Here is a 23278-nt window from a genome sequence, read left to right as displayed (position 1 = left end):
GTCTAATTTTCATGCTCTGTCTTTCCACAGACTGGACCAGATGATACTTACTCCACTGTAACCTACATTAACACCTGGAGCAGCGCGGGTTCAGATCAACGCTGGAGAGAAAACTGAATACGCCAGCATTATAACAAACTAATCCACAGTAAATATCAATCCATTCTCAGATATTGTAGAATAATGCTGAAAACATATATTAAATACACACAAGGTTCAAGCACCAGCTTCACAATATTGGCTGTTTTGTGATTATTATTTTGCTGTTAGAAATCATATTCACGGACATGCCTGTGTGAGATTTGGGGGATGGGGGGGGGGGGTTTCCAGAGTATTGCGTTACCTTTACTTATGTTAGCTAAGTGTATTCTTCGTTTGCAACCATGTGACCAAAACTGCTTGCGTTATTGACCACCGCCATGTTGGAGGATCTACAATATACACATCTATACACAGTGGTAAGACATACAGTGGTAAGAGTACAGACTGGAAGGTAAAGAGGAGTTACATTTCGAAGCGTGTAGTCATTTCTCAAATCTATTTTAAAAACAATAATTTTGACTGCTTCAGAAGAGAAGTATCTAACACACTATATCACATTTAGTTATAAAAGAGCACTCACCGGGCGAGGAGGCTGCACACTGCAAAAAATGTTCTAGCATTTCCTATTAGAAGAATACAAGACACCAATTCTGGGATTATTAAACCTAGTTCTAGATTGCAACCAACTTATTCTAAGATGTCTTATCAAGTAAAAATATCTGTCCATGCAGCAAGATAATTTCACTAGTATGAAGTAATTTGCTCCTCAAATTCAGTTTTCAATTTTTTGCAGTGCAGTATCTGAGGTAGTGGATTAACATGAATCTTGTTCGATTGACTCTGTGATCGTTTGGGAAGATTGTTCAATAATTTTGCGTTTCTTTCTGCACTCTGTAAGCCTAGCATTTCAAGCTACTGCTTTAGTACCATCTTTGGTTTTGTTGTGGCCCATATTTTGTGTTGGAGCCCAGTCTGGATCTGTAAAATTGTAGAGATCAGCTGGTTTCCCTAATGGAAAGAAAAAGTAAAATAAAAGCAGCGTCATCAAAAATATAGCTCTTTTTAAAATGAAATAATCGTAGAAGCCTTTGATTGTCGGCTCACGCACTCGATGATCACAGCTTTGTCACGTTTGATAGCGGCAAGTTTCTGCACGACCAGGCTATTAAAGGATCCAATATTTCTTATATATTGTGATCTTTTATTAATAACTAGTTCGTAGCACTTACCGTTGATAAAATGTTCACTGCAGACTCATGTGGCTTTTGCTTTCTCATCACTTAGATCAGCCCAGTTTATGTTGGACAGCCATTGGTGTCTACGCTCCGTGGAGAACTCTCCTGTTTTTTTTTTTTCCTGGATTATTTATAATTGCTGGAATTCTAAAGAATTTACAAGTCCTCTTGTCTCGAATAGAGTTGTGCCTGCATCCAATTACAGCACAAAGAGTAGGCATAGTGAAGAAACAAAAGGAATTCTTGAGCGTAACAGCCTCTCAAGCATATCTTCTATCGTAAATGTGCGCCACGTGAGTTTGTGTATATCCTCCAACATGGCCCACTTCCGGTTCAAAGCCTCATGCATAATTAGCTATGACGTCACATGCAAATGAAGAATTGTTCTGCATTGTCTCTGTTAATCATTTAAAAATCACTGATGGACAATCTTGCAAGTTATGTTTTGAGTGTACATGTCATTTTAGATCTTTTGTGTCCCATTCTTATAGCAGGTTAAGAAATGAAAGTTCTAGAAGCATAATCCTGTTTTGTGTAAGAAGACTCCTATATATGTTCTGGTTTGTGACTTTCATGGAAAGTTTGACGTCTCCTGACTTCAAATCAATCAAATTTCATGAATTCTTCTTTCAATCTTAAACTCCAGCAAAACTTTGTGTCTCTCCAACTTATTTTTCCCATCTGCAAAATATTTTCAAAACTATTGAATACAATTTCAAAATGAAACAAAATGATATTTTTGAAAGTGTGAATCAGTGTGTAAAGACCTACCTGTTCACCGAGGATTTAAATTAGCAAATACTTGTATTGTCTTTTTCATGAGGAACGAACCTCTCAACACTGTGTTTAATCTGATGAGACCCTTAGTCCCTGTCCTAGTGAAATAACATGAGGATGTGTTTTTGAGAGACTTCTGTAAGCACTTCTGTCGGTCATTTACATTTATGGCCAAATGCCATTCATGTAAATGTTCGTGTGAAACTTTTTTTAGTCTTTTTTTTTTTTCAGTGTGCTTGATCGATATCTTACATGCATATGTGTGTCGATGTACAGTATGTGCAGCGAATATATTTATACTTTTTGTCACATTCTTGGAATTAACATGGTTTCATGATATGTTTTTGAACATTCCCTCTGAAATGTGTGTATTTTTGTTTTAATGGACTATATTCCAGTGTTTCTACAAACCCCAATTCCAAAAAAGTTGGGATGCTGTGTGAAACCTCAATAAAAAGAGAATGTGATGACTTGCAAGTCATGGAAACCCTAGATGTCAGTGAGAATAGTACGACATCATAAATGTTGAAATTGAGAATTTTTATTGTTTTTTGAAAAGTATCTGCTCATTTTGAATTTGATGCCAACAACACATTTCAAAAAAGTTGGGACAGAGGCACAGTTACCACTGTATTGTATCACCTCTACTTTTAATAACATGTTTGGGAACTGAGGAGACCAGTTGCTGTAGTTTTGAAAGTGAAATTTTGTCCCATTGGTGCCTGATATATAATTTCAGTTGTTCAGCGGTTGCTCAACTGGCATGGATTGAAGGCAGGCCAGTTTAGCGCCCAGACTTTTTTTTTTTTTTACTATGGCGCCACGCAGTTGTAATACCTGCAGAATGTGTTTTGGCATTGTCTTGCTGAAACAAGCAAGGCCTTCTCTGAAAAGTTGCTGATGTTAATGTTAGCTGATATTAGTGTTTTTTTTAATCATTGTCTTCTGAATGATAAGGTGTTCATGTTGAGAGAGAGAGAAAGAGAGTGTTTGCTAGTGTTCTGGTAGATAAGGTGATTTTGAGGTGTGTTGTGCATCTTAGATGTGAGGTTAACTGCTGTAATGATAAAGTGAAGACTTTGATAAATTTTGTTGTTTTTTGAAACAACAGTTGATAAAGTGAAGAATTTTGAAAAAGTGAATTCAGTAATGGGTCATTCCGTGCCAACTCACCTAAAGGGTCCCCACATCACCGTCTCAGATTTTGCTCAAAAAATTCTATAATCAAGAATCATATGTTTGTACCACACATGCAAAATATTAGCTCCCAATTCATTGTAGTTTTGGAACTACTGGCCTTTGAAATTTTGATGTCAAAATACCACATGACGAAATGGCTCTTTCCCCAACTTCAGAGACCCATAACTTTTTATTGCAGCTATCTAGACAGTTGTGTTTGCAGATTCTTACTGAATGATACCCACTCTTTTCAAATCTGTTGTCAGAAAGCCTCTGAAGGACATACGTTTTGCATAATGGGAAGCCAAAAATGACGTTTTGGCCAAAATCACATAAAATTCATTAAAACTCTAGGGGGCATAGTAGAAATATGAAGCTAGTTAGATTTTTTTCCTCACTACATAGTATTTGTAGGGTTGTTATCTGTTCACAGAAACATATTTTGCCATGAAATTTCAATTCCTGAATTTACAAAAAAAATTTTAACATCTTACGTCCTTTCCGAGGGGGCTAAAATAGGGCATTTTCGCCATCTTATTTGCTCATGTGGCTAGGGGTTTAGGATCTTCAAATTTTTTGTGAAGATGCTCTCATATAAGATGTAACTACTCCCTGATTTTTTTTAACAAACGCCCCTTGCTTCATATTTTAATAATTTTTTTTGTACATGGACAGTTTCATCATTTTTCACTTTTTTCCACATTCAGAACTCTGTAACTCTAAATTGGAAGATTCCTACTAGCAGCTATTTCAGATTTACATACACTGACACACAAATTTTCATATTTTAGTAGTTGTATGCCCAAGAAATTCATATTTTTCTTTCTATTGGGACCTAAAAACAGCTATTTGGCCAAAAATGACAAAAACGCTGGGCAGCTTTTAATAAACAAGGGAATAATAAAGGGGTGTTTTGCACACAAATTAAGACTTATAAGAACCTAATCTAGGCATACACATTTCCTGAACAACTTTTTCTGTATTGTATATTATTTTTTGCAATTAGAAAATTTTAGGTATAATTGCAATTTTTGTTGAATATCCTTGGAAAATATAGAAAAATAACAACAAAATTCTGGAGTAGTATTTTTTATATACTTCAAGGTTGTGTAAGCACAAAACATTTAGCAATGAGGTTTTATTTACATATTAACACATTCAATGATCCATGATCATGATGTTGAAAAACATCACAAGATTTGTACATAATTTAAAGTCAAATATGGGCATCCGTGATATAATTCATTCACAGGCAGTACAGTTTCATGTGATGTGCTAAGACACTCATAAACTGTCATCTAGTAGTACATAAGTTAAAACTTAAGTCTTTCACAAGTTTGAAGTCATCCTCTGTTAGTTGGTAATGGCGTCCCCCACTTTTTATGTTTGGGGCCTCTACCACACAAAGGACATGAAGCAAAGGCACCCAACATTCATCTTTCCTGCTTTGTGGTGGCCATGAGAATGTGTTGCCTCGTCCTTGTCTCATGAAATTGACATACACATCATTTTCTTCTTCATTTCTGGTGACAATATTTCCAATGTACCATTTTCTGTCATAAACACAGGCAATATATTTGCCTGGCTGGTACATATTTGGTGCAGATTGGGACATTTGGCTTGGGGCCTGTAACTGGGACTGTAAAACTGGTGTGGTTTCAGGTCCTATGTCCACTACCGATGATGGTACCACATCAGAAGAAACCCTTCTCATCTCCAGCTGAGTGGGTGCAATTGGGCAGAAGCTGTGATGAGATCTTGTTCCAGGATAGAAAAAGTCACCACATCTTTAATTTATGAGGAAAATAGCCCATTCCCTCCAGAACTTGAAAAATATCAAGTCAACATTTTTGTCATTTTTGGCCAAATAGCTGTTTTTAGGTCCCAATAGAAAGAAAAATATGAATTTCTTGGGCAGACTACTACTAAAATATGAAAATTTGTATGTCAGTGTATGTAAATCTGAAATAGCTGCTAGTAGGAATTTTCCAATGTAGAGTTACAGAGTTCTGAATGTGGAAAAAAGTGAAAAATGATGAAACTGTCCATGTACAAAAAAAAATTATTAAAATATGAAGCAAGGGGCGTTTGTTAAAAAAAAATCAGGGAGTAGTTACATCTTATATGAGAGCATCTTCACAAAAAACTAGAAGATCCTAAACCCCTAGCCACATTAACAAATAAGATGGCAAAAATGCCCTATTTTAGCCCCCTCGGAAAGGACGTAAGATGTTAAAAAATTTTTTAAAAATTCAGGAATATAATTTTCATCGCAAAATATGTTTCTGTGAACAGATAACAACCCTACAATTACTATGTAATGAGGAAAAAAATCTAACTAGTTTCATATTTCTACTAGGCCCCTTTGAGTTTTAATGAATTTTAAGCGATTTTGGCCAAAATGCCATTTTTGGCTTCCTATTATGCAAAAAGTATGTCCTTCAGAGGCTTTCTGGCAACAGATTTGAAAAGAGTGGGTATCATTCAGTAAGAATCTGCACACACAACTTTCTAGATAGGTGCAATAAAAAGTTATGGGTCTCTGAAGTTGGGGAAAGAGCCAATTTCGACATGTGGTGTTTTGACATCAATATTTCAAAGGCCTGTAGTTCCAAAACTACAACATAATTGGGGGCTAATATTTTGCATGTGTGGTACAAACATATGATTCTTGATTAGAGAATTTTTTGAGTAAAATCTGAGACGGTGATGTGGGGGAGTTCCTGAAATTTAGGTGAGTTGGCACGGAATGACCCTAATGAGAAATGTAGCCTATGTCACCAGCTGTAAAAAATAAAATAAAAAAATTGTAAGGGATGTCTGACAGTGTGCTTGATGAGTGATTGTGGAGTATTACACAATATTCTGTGTGTATGGCACAACGTTGGTGAACTGATGCTGTAAGAAAGAGGAAGTAGCCATTCTTCCACCAGTCCCCATGTTGCCATGGCCACAGTCGTGCGGTTACTCTGACTAGAGTGTCTCACAGTAGCTCTGAAGTGCCATGAGAACATGAGTTATGTGCACAACTGTGGTTCTGTGAACACAAGATAAATTCCAGCGGTGGTGAGAATCACCTGGATACCTTCCTGTGCATGTCACAACATGATGAACTGTACAGTACTGTGCAAAAGTCTGAGGCACATATCAAGAAATACTGTAGACCAAAAATGGCTTAAAAATTAATTTTTCAACATTAAAAAAATACTATAAGTCAGCCATAATAAATGGAACAAAGTCAATACTTGGTGTGAGACGACCCTTTGCTTAAAATAAATTGTCTCAGGGACAATTAGTGCAGTTTTATAAGGAAATGAGCTGGAGGTTTTACTGAGCATCTTGCAGAACCAGCCACAGTTCTTCTGGACACTTTGTCACACTTGCTTCTTAATTTTGCAGCAAAACCCAGGAGCCTTCATGATGTTTTTTTAAATCTGAAAAGTGGTCTCTTATGTAATATGCTGCTCAGATAAAAAAAAAAAAAAAAATCTGCAGCATTTAATTTTGTGCTGAAAAATGAATGTTTGGATTTTTTTTTAACTGACTCAATAATGTAGAAGTCAAAAAATAGAAATCTACAACAAAGTTTGTATGAAAAAAATTAGGGTGCCTAAGACTTTTGCACAGTACTGTATATCAGTATTTGAAATAAATTCCACATTCAAGCAACATGTGTACCTCAGCACAAAATGTTTTTGGAACATAAACATTCATCCATTATCTGTAGCCATGTATCCTGTTCTACAGGGTCGCAGGCAAGCTGGAGCCCATCCCAGCTGACTGACTATGGGCGAGAGGCAGGGTACACCCTGGACAAGTCGCCAGGTCATCGCAGGGCTGACACATAGACAACCATTCACACTCACGGTCAATTTGGCGCCACCAATTATCCTAACCTGCATGTCTTTGGACTGTGGGGGAAACCAGAGCACACCAACACAGACATGGGAAGAGCATGCTAACTTCACATAGAAAGGCCCTCGTCGGCTGCTGGGCTCAAACCCAGGACCTTTTTCTTGTGAGGCAACAGCGCTAACCACTACACCACCGTGCTGCCCTGGAATATGAACAATAAATCATAATTTTTTTCTTGAGGTTGTGATCCAAATGATATCACACAACTGAAATAACTGTAATTAACAAAGTTCTATCATATGAGTAATGAGATATAAGGCATGTATACAAGTGACAGAAATATTCATTCATTAATTCATTCATTTTCTATGCCATTTATCCATTGCTGGTCTCGCATGAGCTGGACTCAATCCCAGCTGACATTGAGCGAGAGGTGTGGTTCACCCTGGACAGGTCACCAATCTATCACAGGGCAGAAACAGACAGCATTTCACACTCACCTTCACAACCATGGCCAATTCAGAGTCACCAGTTGACCAAATCTGCATTCCTCCAGACTGTGGGAGGAAACCGGAGCCTCCAGAGGAAACTACTCCAGTCCTAACCAATTTTAATCGAGGCACCATTTCATACTGAAATACTGTATCACTTCCTGGTTTGGTAACAGCAGAAGAGAACAACAACAGCTATACAGGAGAGTGAAGACAGCTGAAAAGATTATTGGTGCCCCTCTTCCATCTTTGCTGGAGATTTAACACCAATGCTGCATTTGCAGAGCCTCCAGTGATCCCAGTGATCCCTCCCACCCTTCCTATAGTCTGTTTTCCTCCATGCAATCTGGAAAAAGGGCCAGGAGCATCCGTACAAGAACCACCAGGTAAATAAACAGCTTTTCCCCCAGGTGGTTAGACTCTCAGAGCAACCATGATGTGTTTTAGTCTGGCTAACGCAACTTCAAAGCTCTGCAAGCATTTGGTCTGGCAAAGATATTAAGCCCAACCATTTCCCAGAGCCCATGGTTGACCCGCCTCCCTGAAATGCCTCAGTTTGCTACTGGTCGAAGCCAGAAAAGGCTGTGACGAAGCTTAAACCAATCACATCACTCTTTCCTCTGACGTATGTGACACGACGGAAACTGCTTGAGTAACAGGAAGAAGATAAATACCTCCAGGGCTGCTCTTTGCTCCGTTTTCAATGAGAACTTCCCGTTGAATGCTTTCAATACAGCATCTACTGCTGTGTCAAAGGCTTGCCGCTGCTCCATGTTCGTAATGTTTCTAGTGAATGAAGCGCTTCCGGCATAGATTCTGTAAACAATCTATGGCTTCCGGTCGCAGTTCTACTACATCACTGCCTTGAACACGCCTCTACCCAGGGCTGTTGGAGATGCTCAAAGTTGATTGGCTCCCGATTTTTCGGGAGCTTGGAAGAGCTGGAGATAGCTTGCCTTGCCAGACTAAGTTCGCAACAGCCCCCCGTGTTGCGTCACACTTAGGATGGGTGGCCCAGGCTAGATGTGTTTACCTCCATCTACCCATTCACTGACTTTTCCTTTCTAATCCCTGCCTTCCTCCCAAGGGCTGCACCCTGTAATCCTGAACTCTCACTGTGAATGCACTATGGACTTTTATTATTATTATTATAATTATTATTACTCCGGGCGGCACGGTGGTGTAGTGGTTAGCGCTGTCGCCTCACAGCAAGAAGGTCCTGGGTTCGAGCCCCGGGGACGGCGAGGGCCTTTCTGTGTGGAGTTTGCATGTTGTCCGCGTGGGTTTCCTCCGGGTGCTCCGGTTTCCCCCACAGTCCAAAGACATGCAGGTTATGCTAACTGGTGACTCTAAATTGACCGTAGGTGTGAGTGTGAATGGTTGTCTGTGTCTATGTGTCAGCCCTGTGATGACCTGGCGACTTGTCCAGGGTGTACCCCGCCTTTTGCCCGTAGTCAGCTGGGATAGGCTCCAGCTTGCCTGCGACCCTGTAGAAGGATAAAGCGGCTAGAGATAATGAGATGAGATTATTATTCCTCCAAAGGGTGTGATGTTGCAGTTTTCACACTGTGATCATTTTTTCCCCACAATTTTCTTCCTAATTTAGATGTGGCCAATTCCCACCCACCACACAGGTCTCCCTTATCACACGACAGCTACCAACCAGAGAGGGCGAAGGGCATCACGTGCTTCCGCCGATGCACATGACGTCAGCTGACCGCGTCTTTTCGAGTGACTGCTTGTGTATGGAAGGCCATTGGGACCAAAACCAATTATAGTGTTCTGTTAACACGATTACGTGTTACCATGCAATTTAAATGATGAGTTAACATGTCAGTTTGTGCTGGCACACTGTGGAAAACAAAAAACTGGGGCTCCATGAATCTGTGCATTTGCATTCTGTCCTTGTGAGGAAACCTGATTGGACCATGGAGCTTTAGCACCACCTACTGGTGTGGCATTCTTGCTCAAACACACACAGCCAGCAGACTTGGCTTGTAAATTCACATCACATCACATTATCTCTAGCCGCTTTATCCTTCTACAGGGTCGCAGGCAAGCTGGAGCCTATCCCAGCTGACTACGGGCGAAAGGCGGGGTACACCCTGGACAAGTCGCCAGGTCATCACAGGGCTGACACATAGACACAGACAACCATTCACACTCACATTCACACCTACGGTCAATTTAGAGTCACCAGTTAACCTAACCTGCATGTCTTTGGACTGTGGGGGAAACCGGAGCACCCAGAGGAAACCCACGCGGACACGGGGAGAACATGCAAACTCCGCACAGAAAGGCCCTCGCCGGCCCCGGGGCTCGAACCCAGGACCTTCTTGCTGTGAGGCGACAGCGCTAACCACTACACCACCGTGCCGCCCGGCTTGTAAATTGCAGGATTTAATCTAAAATATATTCTAAACCATGTTTTTTCTTTAACTTAAGGGCTACGACTAGGCCTGTATATAATATTTCTCGCATAATTTAAAGTCAAGTATTTTTTGAACATTTAGAAAACCACTTTAGTGCTACTTTAGCCTTGTGCCTCAGGTTATGGTCCTGGTTTGAATCAACCTTGTGTCTTTAGTCTTATTGTATTCTGTCGTTATTTCACCAGCTGCCTAATGACCCTTATATCCTGTGTGGCATTCTTGTTCATACGCACAGAACCAACAGACCAGGCTTGTAAATTGCAGTTTTGAATGTAGCATAAAATACATACGGAACAATGTCTTTTCAGAACATAAATAGGCGACAACTACGTATAATAATTATAGCAGAACTACAAGTCAAGTATAACTGTTCGCCCCCTGAAAGTCATGACCATTTTTACAATCACAATAGAAATTCTCATCTCATCTCATTATCTCTAACCGCTTTATCCTGTTCTACAGGGTCTACAGAAATTGAACTAACTTCATTAATTTCCACATCAAAATCTTCAACTTGTATACAAGATCCCTGACTTTCGAGACTCTTCAGACAGATAGTACAAGAAGCAATTGAACCTCTTCTAAAAATAATCAGTTATTCCCTTAGAATTGGCTATGTACCCATCTCATCTCATTATCTCTAGACGCTTTATCCTGTTCTACAGGGTCGCAGGCAAGCTGGAGCCTATCCCAGCTGACTACGGGCGAAAGGCGCGGTACACCCTGGACAAGTCGTCAGGTCATCACAGGGCTGACACATAGACACAGACAACCATTCACACCTACGGTCAATTTAGAGCCACCAATTAGCCTAACCTGCATGTCTTTGGACTGCGGGGCAAACCAGAGCACCCGGAGGAAACCCACACGGACACGGGGAGAACATGCAAACTCCGCACAGAAAGGCCCTCGCCGGCCACGGGGCTCGAATTCGGACCCTCTTGCTGTGAGGCGACAGCGCTAACCACTACAGTGTTTCCCCCAGCACTTTCCAGGCAAGGCGGCCGCCCTGGGTAACTCGACCGCCCGCCCTAGCAAGGTTCCAAGAAAAAAAAAAATGCGTCCAAAAAAAAAAAACGAAGTGGTAATGCATTTCAGCGCAGGGACTGACAGCTAGACTAAACTGCGGCACCTAGTGGTTGGATATATTACTACGCCATATGTCCTCGAGGCCATATTTACAAACATTTTAATTTTAAATTCAACGGTTCAGTGGGAAAGTCGAGACGTTGCCATTATCGTCGGTGGAATAAGAAGGTAAGTTGTATTTGTAACTGCTCATCTAAACGGTGCATTTGCACTGTTACAGTGAAATTTAATTTTCATGTACTAATATAAGTAAGATAATATCTCATCTCATTATCTCTAGCCGCTTTATCCTTCTACAGGGTTGCAGGCAAGCTGGAGCCTATCCCAGCTGACTACGGGCGAAAGGCTGGGTACACCCTGGACAAGTCGCCAGGTCATCACAGGGCTGACACATATGGCCCTTTTCCACTACCCTTTTTCAGCTCACTTCAGCTCGCTTCAGCTCACTTCAGCCCGACACGGCTCGCGTTTCGACTACCAAAAACCAGCACGACTCAGCTCGCTTCAGCCCTGCTTAGCCCCTAAAACTCGCACCGTTTTGGAGTGGGGCTGTAGCGAGCCAAGCCGTGCCGAGTGAGGTTGGGGGCGTGAGCAGACACTCCCCTGTGCACTGATTGGTGAGGAGGAGTGTCCTCACATGCCCACACACGCCCCGCGAGCGCGCTGGGATCTGTAAACACCGCAAACCCGGAAGAAGAAGAATTACGAATTACGAGAATTTCTGAAGCCTTATGCGCCTCGCCTCATCTATACGCTCTTGCCAGTATCTGTTGGCGTTGTCGGTGACAACAAGCCACAGCACCAAGACCAGCAACACTAATGACTCCATGTCCTCCATGTTTATTGTTTACTATTCGGGTCGTGAGACTACCGCTTAAAAGCTCACTGAATCAGTGACATACAGAGCATCGTGGACGAGTTCGCGGAGCGCAAGGCTCGCCCTTCAAATAATGCGCGCAGTAGGCTATTGATGTTTTATTATGAGCCATGTACAGTATGTCGCCTAATGTTTTTTTTGTTTCTGAGTTACATGTTCGTTTGAAGGACTTAATGTACAAAATAACATAGTTGCACCCCGTAGTGTTGAAATTGGTAAACACAGTGCATTCAGTGAGGTTTGCACCTCCCTCCTTTTATTTCTGACTCTTCCTGTCACCGTTGCAACCTCTGAGCGCTCATTCGTATGCCCTTCAAATAATGCGCGCAGTATAGGCTATTGATGTTTTATTATGAGCCATGTACAGTATCCTAATGTTTTTTGTTTCTGAGTTACATGTTCGTTTGAAGGACTTGATGTACTAAATAACATATAGTTGCACCCGGTAGTGTTGAAATTGGTAATCACCGCAGTTGCGGACATTTTGTAGCCTAAAATGATGTTATGATAAGCTTTAATAAAGGGCCAGGTCATTTGCCCCGCCCCCGGCCCGGCTCTGACTTGTTCCGCCACTGTCACTGATGTCACTGTTTGCGCTGCTTAATGACATCACATGACGTCCACCCACTTTCACTAACTCCACCCAATGTGTCCACCCACTTCCAGCCAGCACGGTTCAGCGCGGTTGTAGTCGAAATGCAACTCCAACAGCCCCGCTCAGCTCGACTCGGCACGGCACGGCTCAGCCTCGTTTGTAGTGGAAAAGCGGCAATAGACACAGACAACCATTCACACTCTCATTCACACTCACATTCACACCTACAGTCAATTTAGAGTCACCAGTTAACCTAACCTGCATGTCTTTGGACTGTGGGGGAAACCGGAGCACCCGGAGGAAACCCACGCGGACACGGGGAGAACATGCAAACTCCACACAGAAGGGCCCTCGCCGGCCCCGGGGCTCGAACCCAGGACCTTCTTGCTGTGAGGCGACAGCGCTAACCACTACACCACCGTGCCGCCCCGTAAGATAATATAATAATATAATTATATAGCCTAATGCTATATAATATTCATGTATATAAGTAGGCCTAATATAAATGTATTAAGGTAGGCAATATAAATTATGGCTGTAGGCTACATTCGTGGGACCCTTCCGTTATTTTTGTTGGTCCACCCAGCAAGATTACTCGCCCTCACAATTCCAGTGTCAAGCGTAAATTGCGAGAGAGACTTTTCAGCGATGAACAGGGTGAGTTTCATCATTCATACACATCTTAAAATCACGATGTTAGATGACTACTGAGTTAAATATCTTATATTCATTTCTCTCTGTGTGTAGATCAAAACAGACCTGCGAAGTAGGCTGCAGGGTGACAGCCTCACAGCCTGCATGACGATTAGCATAAATGGCCCACCAGTAGGGCAGTTCAATTACAGCAGAGCACTGGAGCTGTTTTTTGAAAAACCCAGAAGGATGGCCTGCAAGGACAAGACTTGCAAGATGTGCCATAAGTAGCCTAGTAAATGTTGCACTCTATGTTGTTTCTAACCGTTTTTCCCTTATGTAAATGACCTGCACTTTTTGTTACTTTTTTCTTGCTGCTGTACTGAGAGCACTTTTATTGGCCAGGAAACCATTTTACCTCAGTTTTTGTAAGTAGTTGTGACATTTAATTTCAATAAATACCTATTTTACAGTTCTACACAGCTTTGTTATTATTGTAGTACTACTACCCCCCCCCCGGACTATCAGTGCAATGTGTGAAGCGTTACGGCCCGACAACCCCCCCCCGGACCACTATCCGTGCCGCGCGTGATGCCCACCGAAGACTCACCACCTTGACTAAGCAATTTTCTGCGGGAAACACTGCACTACACCACCGTGCCGCCCCACAACAGAGATTGTGTATGGTTAATTACATATTTTCCCTGACGGTATTTTCATGTACATGTATGCTGGAGTATATTTCTAAAGCCTCGTATTTTCTATTGACATTAAAAAAAGGAAAAATAATTTAAAAAATCAATATACTCTTATGTAACCCCTATGTATTAATATTTGTTAGAGAGCCCATTTGATAACACCCTTACGCCTTATATGAAGCGAAGGCAGCTTTGTGTATCATTCTGCAGGGTTTTTCAAAGTTCAGTGTTCTGCAGCCAAGTTGATTCTATGTTTAAGATCTTCCACACCAAATAAATAAATAAATACACAGTGAATACAGCTTGATTACAGCCACGTCACTGTTTTGGCCTGAACACTCAGAGGTGTGGTTATAACATACAGTACGAATGAATGTGAGTGTAGAATACCACATGCTAATGAATCGGGCTGCATAGAGCTTGACACAGACAATAAAATAACCTACACTTTGCACACACGACCCAACATCAGAATCCTGAGTGAGCAGGGGCTGCTTCCCTTAAGTTTCGTCCATAAAGCCTTCCACTGCCGAAAATGTAATAGGTTACTGCTGTATTATTTCTGACTTAAAACAAATTCTGCTTGTGTTACGACAGGCATTTCTGTGCTTTGTGAACATGCGAAAATATCAAACTGTGGTAATTATTAGTCATGTAAAACTGTCAACAATGCCTTATAATCAGGGCTTTGAACCGGAATTTTTTTCCTATTGGTTCCTTCCGAACAGAAACGGAATTTTAACGTTTCTGGTTTGGGGTTCCACCATTAAATAGACGTTCCCGAACCGGTTAGAACAAAAAAATTTCGTTCCCGGAACGGTTAATTACGTTCCCTGTCAGCTGTTTAACAAATGGCTATAAAATTATGTCTCTGTCTCATCCAGCTTAAGCCAAATGTAGGCTAATTCTATTACAACCTTCATTAAATAAGACAAGAAATAATTCAAAACAATTATTATTTCAAATGTTGGTGATTTGGATTCTCAGTATGTCTTCCCATCTACACAAACAGAAAAAGTGCCAAAAATGAAAGAGAATTCGTTTAGTGTGTTACCAAAGGCTAGTCAGGCCCTATAGAGGGCTACCGCATGACGTCACCGCGCCGCGAGATTTTGTTAGGCGCCATATTGGAAGTACACATCTATGCAAGTACATACATTCATAAAAACTACAGCTGAAATGTAGCCAGGGCCGGTTCTGCCCTAATCTGGACCCGGGTGCAACATCGCGCAACCCCCCCCCCAAAAAAAACCAGTCTAAATCAGGACAACCATCACATAACTATAACTATAAACATTTTATATCAACTATTTTAACTAAATGGGCTATAATAAATCAGGCTGCCTCAGAAAAGTAACCATTCAATGACGCAACTGAAAGCCTGCAGCCACAGCGGGCTGCCTCAGAAAACTAACCATTTGTCCTACCTTAAAACTCATTTTGTATTTTCGACCCTCCGTTTATTTTCTTTCCTTTTCTGAAAACCCGATTTGTGTCCAGACATCTTGTTCTGCTACCAACGAATTAACTCGTCAGGTCTCGTCTCTCGAGCGCGCGATGATTCCCGTGGGAAGGGCAACAACTGATACATTTTTACAAACAGCCAATAGGGAGGTTGCATCGTTCAGGCTCTTCTTTGCTCAGACACTCAGTAATGGAGATGTGATGGCAGTCCACCTTCCCGCTCTCTCCATTCAGTCAGCGAACGTCACACAGGAAGTGAACCCCAGCGGGTCATAGAAACTTGCACAGGAGAAGAATGGCTATTTGTATAGGCTACAGAAACTTTGAGGAACGAAATAAAAACCGGTATTAACCGGTTACCATTATTTTTAATAAGCGTTTCTGTTCCGGAACATAAAAAATAATAAAGTTTCTGGTTTTGTTTCTGTTCCATGTGAAATAGAAAAAGTTCCCGGTTTTCGTTTTCGTTCCTTGAACCGGTTCAAAGCCCTGCTTATAATGATCAGACACACAAGAGGAGTTTTTCAAATTTAATCACAATAAGTAATTCCCCCCTGACTATAACTGCTTTCAGGTGCTCTCTGTGTGTGTGTGTGTGTGTGTGTTACATGCAAGAAAAGAAGTGGTTTCAGCCATACACACTCAAGCCATCCAGTCACTGCATGGTGTATAGCAGGGGCTAGAGACCAGACTCACTCCAGGTGCTTGATGTTTTGTGTATGGGCCCTGTCACACTACGACGTTCTCACCAGCGTTCGAGTAACGTGTTGCGAAACGCAGAGGAACGTCGAGAACGTTAGAAAAAAGTTACAAGAAAGTTAGACGAGCGTCGGCAAACGTTGGGGAACGTCGAGGGACGTCGGCGAACGCTGAGGGTGAAAAATAGTTTTGGGTGTGCACAAAAATTCAGGACGTTCTATCAAAACGCTACTTACATGTTAGAGGAACGTTACACGAAAGTTTGCGGGCGTTACTCGAACGTTACTCGAAAGTCAGGACGTTCCCTGGACGCTAGGCGGACGCCGGCCCATCAGGGTCGAGTGTCCAGCGCGTGCCTAGCGCTTGGGTAACGCTTGCCTAACGCCTGTGTAACGTCCATCGAACGTCTGTCCAGCGTGTCGCCAACGTTTTTCAGCGTTCGTCAGCGTTCGCCGAGCGTTCTTAACGCTCATGTAACGCTCTTTCAACATCTTTCTAACGTCTGTCAGCGTTCTGAATTTTTCCAGCGTCTGTGTAACGTCCAGAACATTACCTGGACGCAAGGCAGACGCTACCCAAACGCTATGATAACGCTATCAAAGCGCTGTGGACGCTATGAGAACGCTAGGTTTTGCTGCTATTTTGGACCACAAACGTCGCCTGACACTGAGGGAACGTTGGCTGAGCGTTACCCAAGCGTTACAAGACATCGTTGACCTAGAAACTTAATTTGAAGAACGTCGACGTTCCCCGGCGTTTCTCAAATTTTTAAAAACGCAACCAAACGTCGAACAAAACGCTATAGTGTGACAGGGCCATATCAGGGGCTGGAGATGACAGACTCCCTCTGTGATGTTCTGTGTGAGGGCTGAAGGTCCATGGTCTCGCTCCAGGTGCTATGATGATGTCTGTAGCAGGAGCTGAGGACCACGGATTCCCTCCAGCTGCTGTAATGTTGGTTGCTGAAGGAGCTGGGAGCCACTGACCCCCTCTCGGTGTTGAAATGAGAGGTGATGCGAGAAGCTGTCCTTGGTCTTTGGCTGTTTTCACCCTGGCTGGAGATGGAGCAGGCAGTGCTTTAGACTCCACATCCTCATCACTACTGTTCAATCTTGTAATGAAAACAGAAGAGATGTATACCATAGCTTTGGCTGTGTGAATTAAGTGTCATTTTACATAGGATATAAATGACTTTTGTTATGTTGCTGTCATGTCCTACATTTTTGCCACCCCTTTGGAGAGGGATTAAAATGCCTGATACACACCACTGGGTAGAATACATTTGGGATGAATATAAAGTAAAAAAAATAAATAAAATAAAAAATGGTATGGCCACATCCTGAGAAGAGATGCAGAGCATGTTGGAGGGAGAATGTTGAGGATGGAGCTGCCAGGCACACGAAAACGAGGAAAGCCAAAGAGGAGATACATGGATGTGGTGAGAGGACATGAAAGTGTCAGGTGTGGTAGAGAAGGATGCGGTAGATGGAGCAATGGAGACGAAAGATCCACTGTGGCGACCCCTAATCGGGAGCAGCCAAAAGAAGAAGAAAAGAAGTTAAAAAATTAACTTGCAGTATATCTAATATCTTAAAATCATTTGATCACATTAGATACACTGCTTTCATGTAAGAAATCACTCAACTCTTAATGCAAGACTTAATGCCCTGGGGAAAGTACTGTCTTGGTTATGCTTTTGCTAATTTGTAATTAATTACAGATTAATTCTTAATTAATTAATTATTAATTTAATAACTGAACAAGACATTCAACCCCTACCTTCTAGTTGTTGAGGACACAGGAGCTTTGCAGGAGCAAGGAGCTTGTGGCTGCCATCCAGATGTGACAAGGAATGTGGCCCTTCCACTGTATATGTCCGCCGGTGCAGTCTTGAGTACATGGCTCTGCGTGTAGCCCCTTCAGGATTGCTCCTAAGCATAGTGTTCTGGACACAACTCCTTTGTTCAAATATGCCTTCTCTCAATATGCACACTCTCAAAAGGCGGAAGGCTCTCTCTGCACAGTCAAATTCCTCTCCACGGAGGACAGTAACTTGATTGCTGGTGAGAGCCCTCTGCCTCACACTCGAGTGCAGACAATGTATTATGTCAGCATTGTCCAAATGTCTGTTTTGTTGAGAAAAAAACATTGATATACACTCTGTGTGAAAATAAGGAATAAAGTGAATATTAATTAGACTATAACTCCTTGATAGAGATATACCGAAATAGGAATTATACACTGACATGTTATTTCTCATGCACATATATTCTGATGCCAAAACCTAAACATTCTGAATAACATCTAGAGATTTTTCTCTGTATCACCAACATTAGCATAACACAGATTTATAATTCTTTGTTTCAGGTTACAAATGCAGTAAACTAAATAAAATACAGCACAGGATCTAGTACACTGTAGCAGTGAAATGCGATACTCTTCTGGAGTACAATAGCATCCCTAAATGTCATTTTGAATTATTGGCCAAATATTACTGTGAGATCAGCAATGTTAGTACATATGATTCCAATATCACTGTGTATCACCACTTACTTGGCAGAATAAAATGTGGCTTTTGATATCTGGCCATGATGTCTAAGTTTTAACCTGATTGAAACTACAAATGTAAGCATGTTGTGTTTTTTATTGCTTAAGAGAAGTATAGATAGTTTTCACTGACGTCACGGCATTCCGGGGAACGCCCCCCAGCCGCCATCTTGGGGGGCAAACAAAACGGACCATCGCCACTATCGGCTACGTTATCTCGGACGAATTTATTAAGTTATATAGTCAGTTTTCTAAAATAAAGATCAATGTCAGCAAAATCAAGCAAACGGAAGTATATGGACACATTGGACGACATCTCACGACAACGGTATGCAGCCAAACTGGCCTTGATTGGGGGAATTGACCCCTACGAAGTGGACAAAGATGCATTTTCAAGTGACTATGCAGGGCTGCCATCCATATCGTACCCTGATATTGTGAACTATTTCGTGAATACTAAAAGCGCCTACACACTTGACGACCTCAGAGCATACAAGTCGCTGGAGTCATACAATTATTTTGTCTGTGGCTGGGTCCGTGAAGTCCACCATATAAAAACAAGTGACAGTTGTATCCTAATTACAGCCAAGGTATGTAAACATTGGAATTTCAGAGCTCTCAACACTGCATATAAATATATGTGTGTGTATAATATCGAGTTGATTTAAATCGGAATTGATTTAAATCGGAAAGCTGCGCACATTTGTGCGAAGCTGCGCAAATGTGCGCAGCTTTCCGATTCACTGTTTTTTTCTCATCCTTATACACTGTGTGCACAATTATTAGGTAAGTTGTATTCCTGATGATTAATTTTATCGTTGAACAAATACAGTGCTCTCAGTCAATCCAAATTGTTATTAAACCTAAAACCAGAATGATTAACAAAGGAAAGGGGAGTTTAGGCATTCTCAGGGGAATATACAAGTGTGCAGAATTATTAGGCAACATTTAGTGTGCAGAATTATTATGCAACTAAATGAAAAGCTTAAAGTTTCCCATCTCACTTGTTTATTTTAATTTTCAGTGTAACAAATAAACAACTCAGAATTAACAAATAAACACTTCTAGCATTTCAAAAATATTCAGTGACCAATATAGCCACCCTTCTTTTCAATAACTGCCATGAGCCTTCCATCCAGTCTGTTAGTTTTTTGATTTGTTGACGATCAACTTTTTGTGCAGGAGCAACCATGGCCTCCCAAATGCTATTCAGAGTGGTGTATTGTCTTCCCTCGCTGTAAATCTCATGCTTAAGAAGGGGCCACAAGTACTCAATAGGGTTTAAGTCAGGTGAGGAAGGGGGCCATGTCATTACTTTGTCATCTTTAAGGCCTTTGTGGGCTCGCCAAGCAGTGGAGTACTTGGGTGCATGTGATGGTGCATTGTTCTGCATAACAATCATGGCCTTCTTGAATGATGCAGACTTCTTCCCATACCACTGCTTGAAGAATGTATCTTTTAGAAACTGGCAGTAGGTTTGGGAGTTGATGTTAAGTCCATCTTCAACCTGAAATGGTCAAACTAGCTCATCCTTAATAATAGCAGCCCATGCCATTACCCCTCCACCACCTTGCTGGTGTCTGAGTCAAAGTGCCCTGTGTCCATTATGCCGCTTTTCCACTACAAACGCGGCTGAGTCGGGCTGAGCCGTGCCGTGCTGAGTCGGGCTGAGCGGGGCTGTTGGAGTTGCATTTCGACTACAACCGCGCTGAACCGTGCTGGCTGGAAGTGGGTGGACACATTGGGTGGAGTTAGCGAAAGTGGGTGGACGTCACGTGATGTCGTTAAGCAGCGCAAACAGTGACATCAGTGAGCTTTTAAGCGGTAGTCTCACGACCCGAATAGTAAACAATAAACATGGAGGACATGGAGTCGTTAGTGTTGCTGGTCTTGGTGCTGTGGATTGTTGTCACCGACAACGCGGACAGATACTGGCAAGAGCGTATAGATGAGGCGAGGCGCATAAGGCTTCAGAAATTCTCGCAATTCGTAATTCTTCTCCTTCCGGGTTTGCGGTGTTTACAGATCCCAGCGCACTCGCGGGGCATGTGAGGACACTCCTCCTCACCAATCAGTGCACAGGGGAGTGTCTGCTCACGCCCCCAGCCTCACTCGGCTCGCTTTGGCTCGCTTCAGCCCCACTCCAAAACCGTGCGAGTTTTAGGGGCTAAGCAGGGCTGAAGCGAGCTGAGTCGTGCTGGTTTTTGGTAGTCGAAACGCAAGCCGTGTCGGGCTGAAGTGAGCTGAAGCGAGCTGAAGTGAGCTGAAAAAGGGTAGTGGAAAAGGGCCATTAGTTATCCAGCTATGGGCCCATCCATCTGGTCTATCCAGAGTCACTCTCATTTCATCCGTCCATAAAACCTTTGGAAAATCTGTCTTCAGATATTTCTTGGCCCAATCTTGACATTTCAACTTGTGAGTCTTGTTTAGTGGTGGTCGTGTTTCAGCCTTCCTTACCTTGGCCATGTCTCTGAGCACCGAACACCTTGTCCTTCTGGACACTCCAGGTTGGTTGCAGTTCTAGAATATTGTGGCACTGGAGGATAATGGGTTCCTGGTAGCTTCATGTTTAATCCTTCTCAAGTCTTTTGCGGTTAATTTGTGTCTTTTCTTCTCCACACATTTTTTGCGACCCTGTTGACTATTTGCAACAAAACGTTTGATTGTTTTGTGCTCACATTTCTATAGCTTAGCTATTTCAAGAGTGCTGCATCCCTCTGATAGGCATTTTACAATTTTTGTCTTTTCAGTGTCTGTTAAATCTCTTTTTTGGCCCATTTTGCCTGAGATAAAGAAGCTGCCTAATAATTATGCACACCTTAATATAGGGTATTAATGACTTTAGGTCACACCCTCCCTCATTACACAAATAAATACCACCTGAGAATGCTTAAATCCAATTAGCATTCAAGTGTATCTAGCTTGTGGTTGGAAAACATGCATAGAAATAATGGTAGGGTCAGAGTACTCACTTGCCTAATAATTGTGCACACAGTGTACTTCCTATTTAAACAACTTACCACTTATAAAATGATCGGAGCAGACTTTGCTGTGTTTGGAAAGCTGATAATCCTTGCGGTTGATTCTTGCAAGCCATAGATTTCTCCTTTGTATGCTGAGTTTCTCTGTTTGCTCGCCTTCGTGCTCCCGTACAGTGGGAATTCCATAAAAGCTCCGCTTGACGTCATCATCTGACCTATTACGACAGCGTGAATACAACAGGTGTGCACCATTGCTAGCTTTAAATAGTAATAATGTAACTATAAATGTAAATAATATATAAATAAATGTAACTCGCGCGTTACAATGTGTGCTCAGTGACCCGTACGGTAAGCTAGCCCCCCAAGATGGCCGCCACCAGGGAATTCCCCTACTCTGTGACGTCATGTGAAAACTATCTATTGCCCTCAGAGGACAATATTAATATTATTACATGTGTAAGTTAATTTAATGAAAAAAAAAGTCTCTTATATTGGGTAAATACAACAATCTTTTGGTTTTCCATTTTTCACAAAATTATTCGCTTAGATAGTCTTTATATTTCACTCCTCTGCCTATTCATTACATGGTGCAGTCTTGTGTAGGCGGAGCCAGATCGTGACACCATGTTAGGTTTGTTGCTTTCCAGTCCAGCACTAATGTTAGCTGCGCACAGTAGAAACAGGATTGATGGTAAACCATCAGTAGATTGACATCATCATGAAGAAGAGATCATGAAGAAGTTAGAAAGTTAGAAGTTAGTTTACAAGAAATGTAAAGAGAGGCAGCAGAAAGCTGAAAGGGAGAAAAAGGTCCGACAGTCACTCAGTTTTTTTTTCTGAAGAAAGGTAGACTATACATTTATTCGCTGACCTTCCTTTGGTGGCTATTAACCTCACATACGAATGTTAATGCTAGAGAAGATTATTATTGTGGCTTAACCACTGCTTGGATGATCAAACTAACAACTTAATTTACAATGCAGTGTCGTTTTACTTGAATATTTCATAGGTTATCTTTATTGTCACTGAAAATGAGACCCGTAATGAATGTAACTTTGGTCTGCAAAGAGCTCAGTGAATTTGTAGGTCTACTGTACAGCTAATGCACCAGCTAGGTTTAAAGGAAGCTCTCGACCCCAGAGGGTTAAAATACGATGGAAAAAAACACTTTGTCAGGGTCCAAAATCTGGAGTAGTCTCCCATGTAACAATTTTACGTAGTAACTACGTACTTACAACGTAGTGGTTTGGTAGATGTTACGTAGTGTTTTTACGTAGTTACTACGTAAAATTCTGGAACCAGCAACGTTTTTACTACTTAGTAAAGTTACATAGAGAAATTACGTACCCACCACCTTCCCACTACCCTATGCGGACTTTCACACTCATATGGGCACGTTCTCATCACCTTACATTTTCACATCCTTTCTACTACCTTACAAAACCAAAGTAATATTATGTAGAAAACATGGAAGAAGCAACAATATTTTGCATAGTTGGTGCATTTATTTCAACAACAAAAAAATAGCTGCATCAGCCAGGCTAGGTCAGAAATGTGAACAAATAAATAAATTTTATATAACTACAACACATGACCTGTTATATAACTACAACACATGACTTGTTATGATTGTCAAGTGTACAAGTACACACAGTTTTATATATATGACAATCATAACAGGTCA

This window comes from Neoarius graeffei, chromosome 2 (genome assembly GCF_027579695.1).
Source record: "Neoarius graeffei isolate fNeoGra1 chromosome 2, fNeoGra1.pri, whole genome shotgun sequence".
Lineage (NCBI taxonomy): Eukaryota > Metazoa > Chordata > Actinopteri > Siluriformes > Ariidae > Neoarius > Neoarius graeffei.
Note: the sequence above shows the minus strand (reverse complement) of the source record.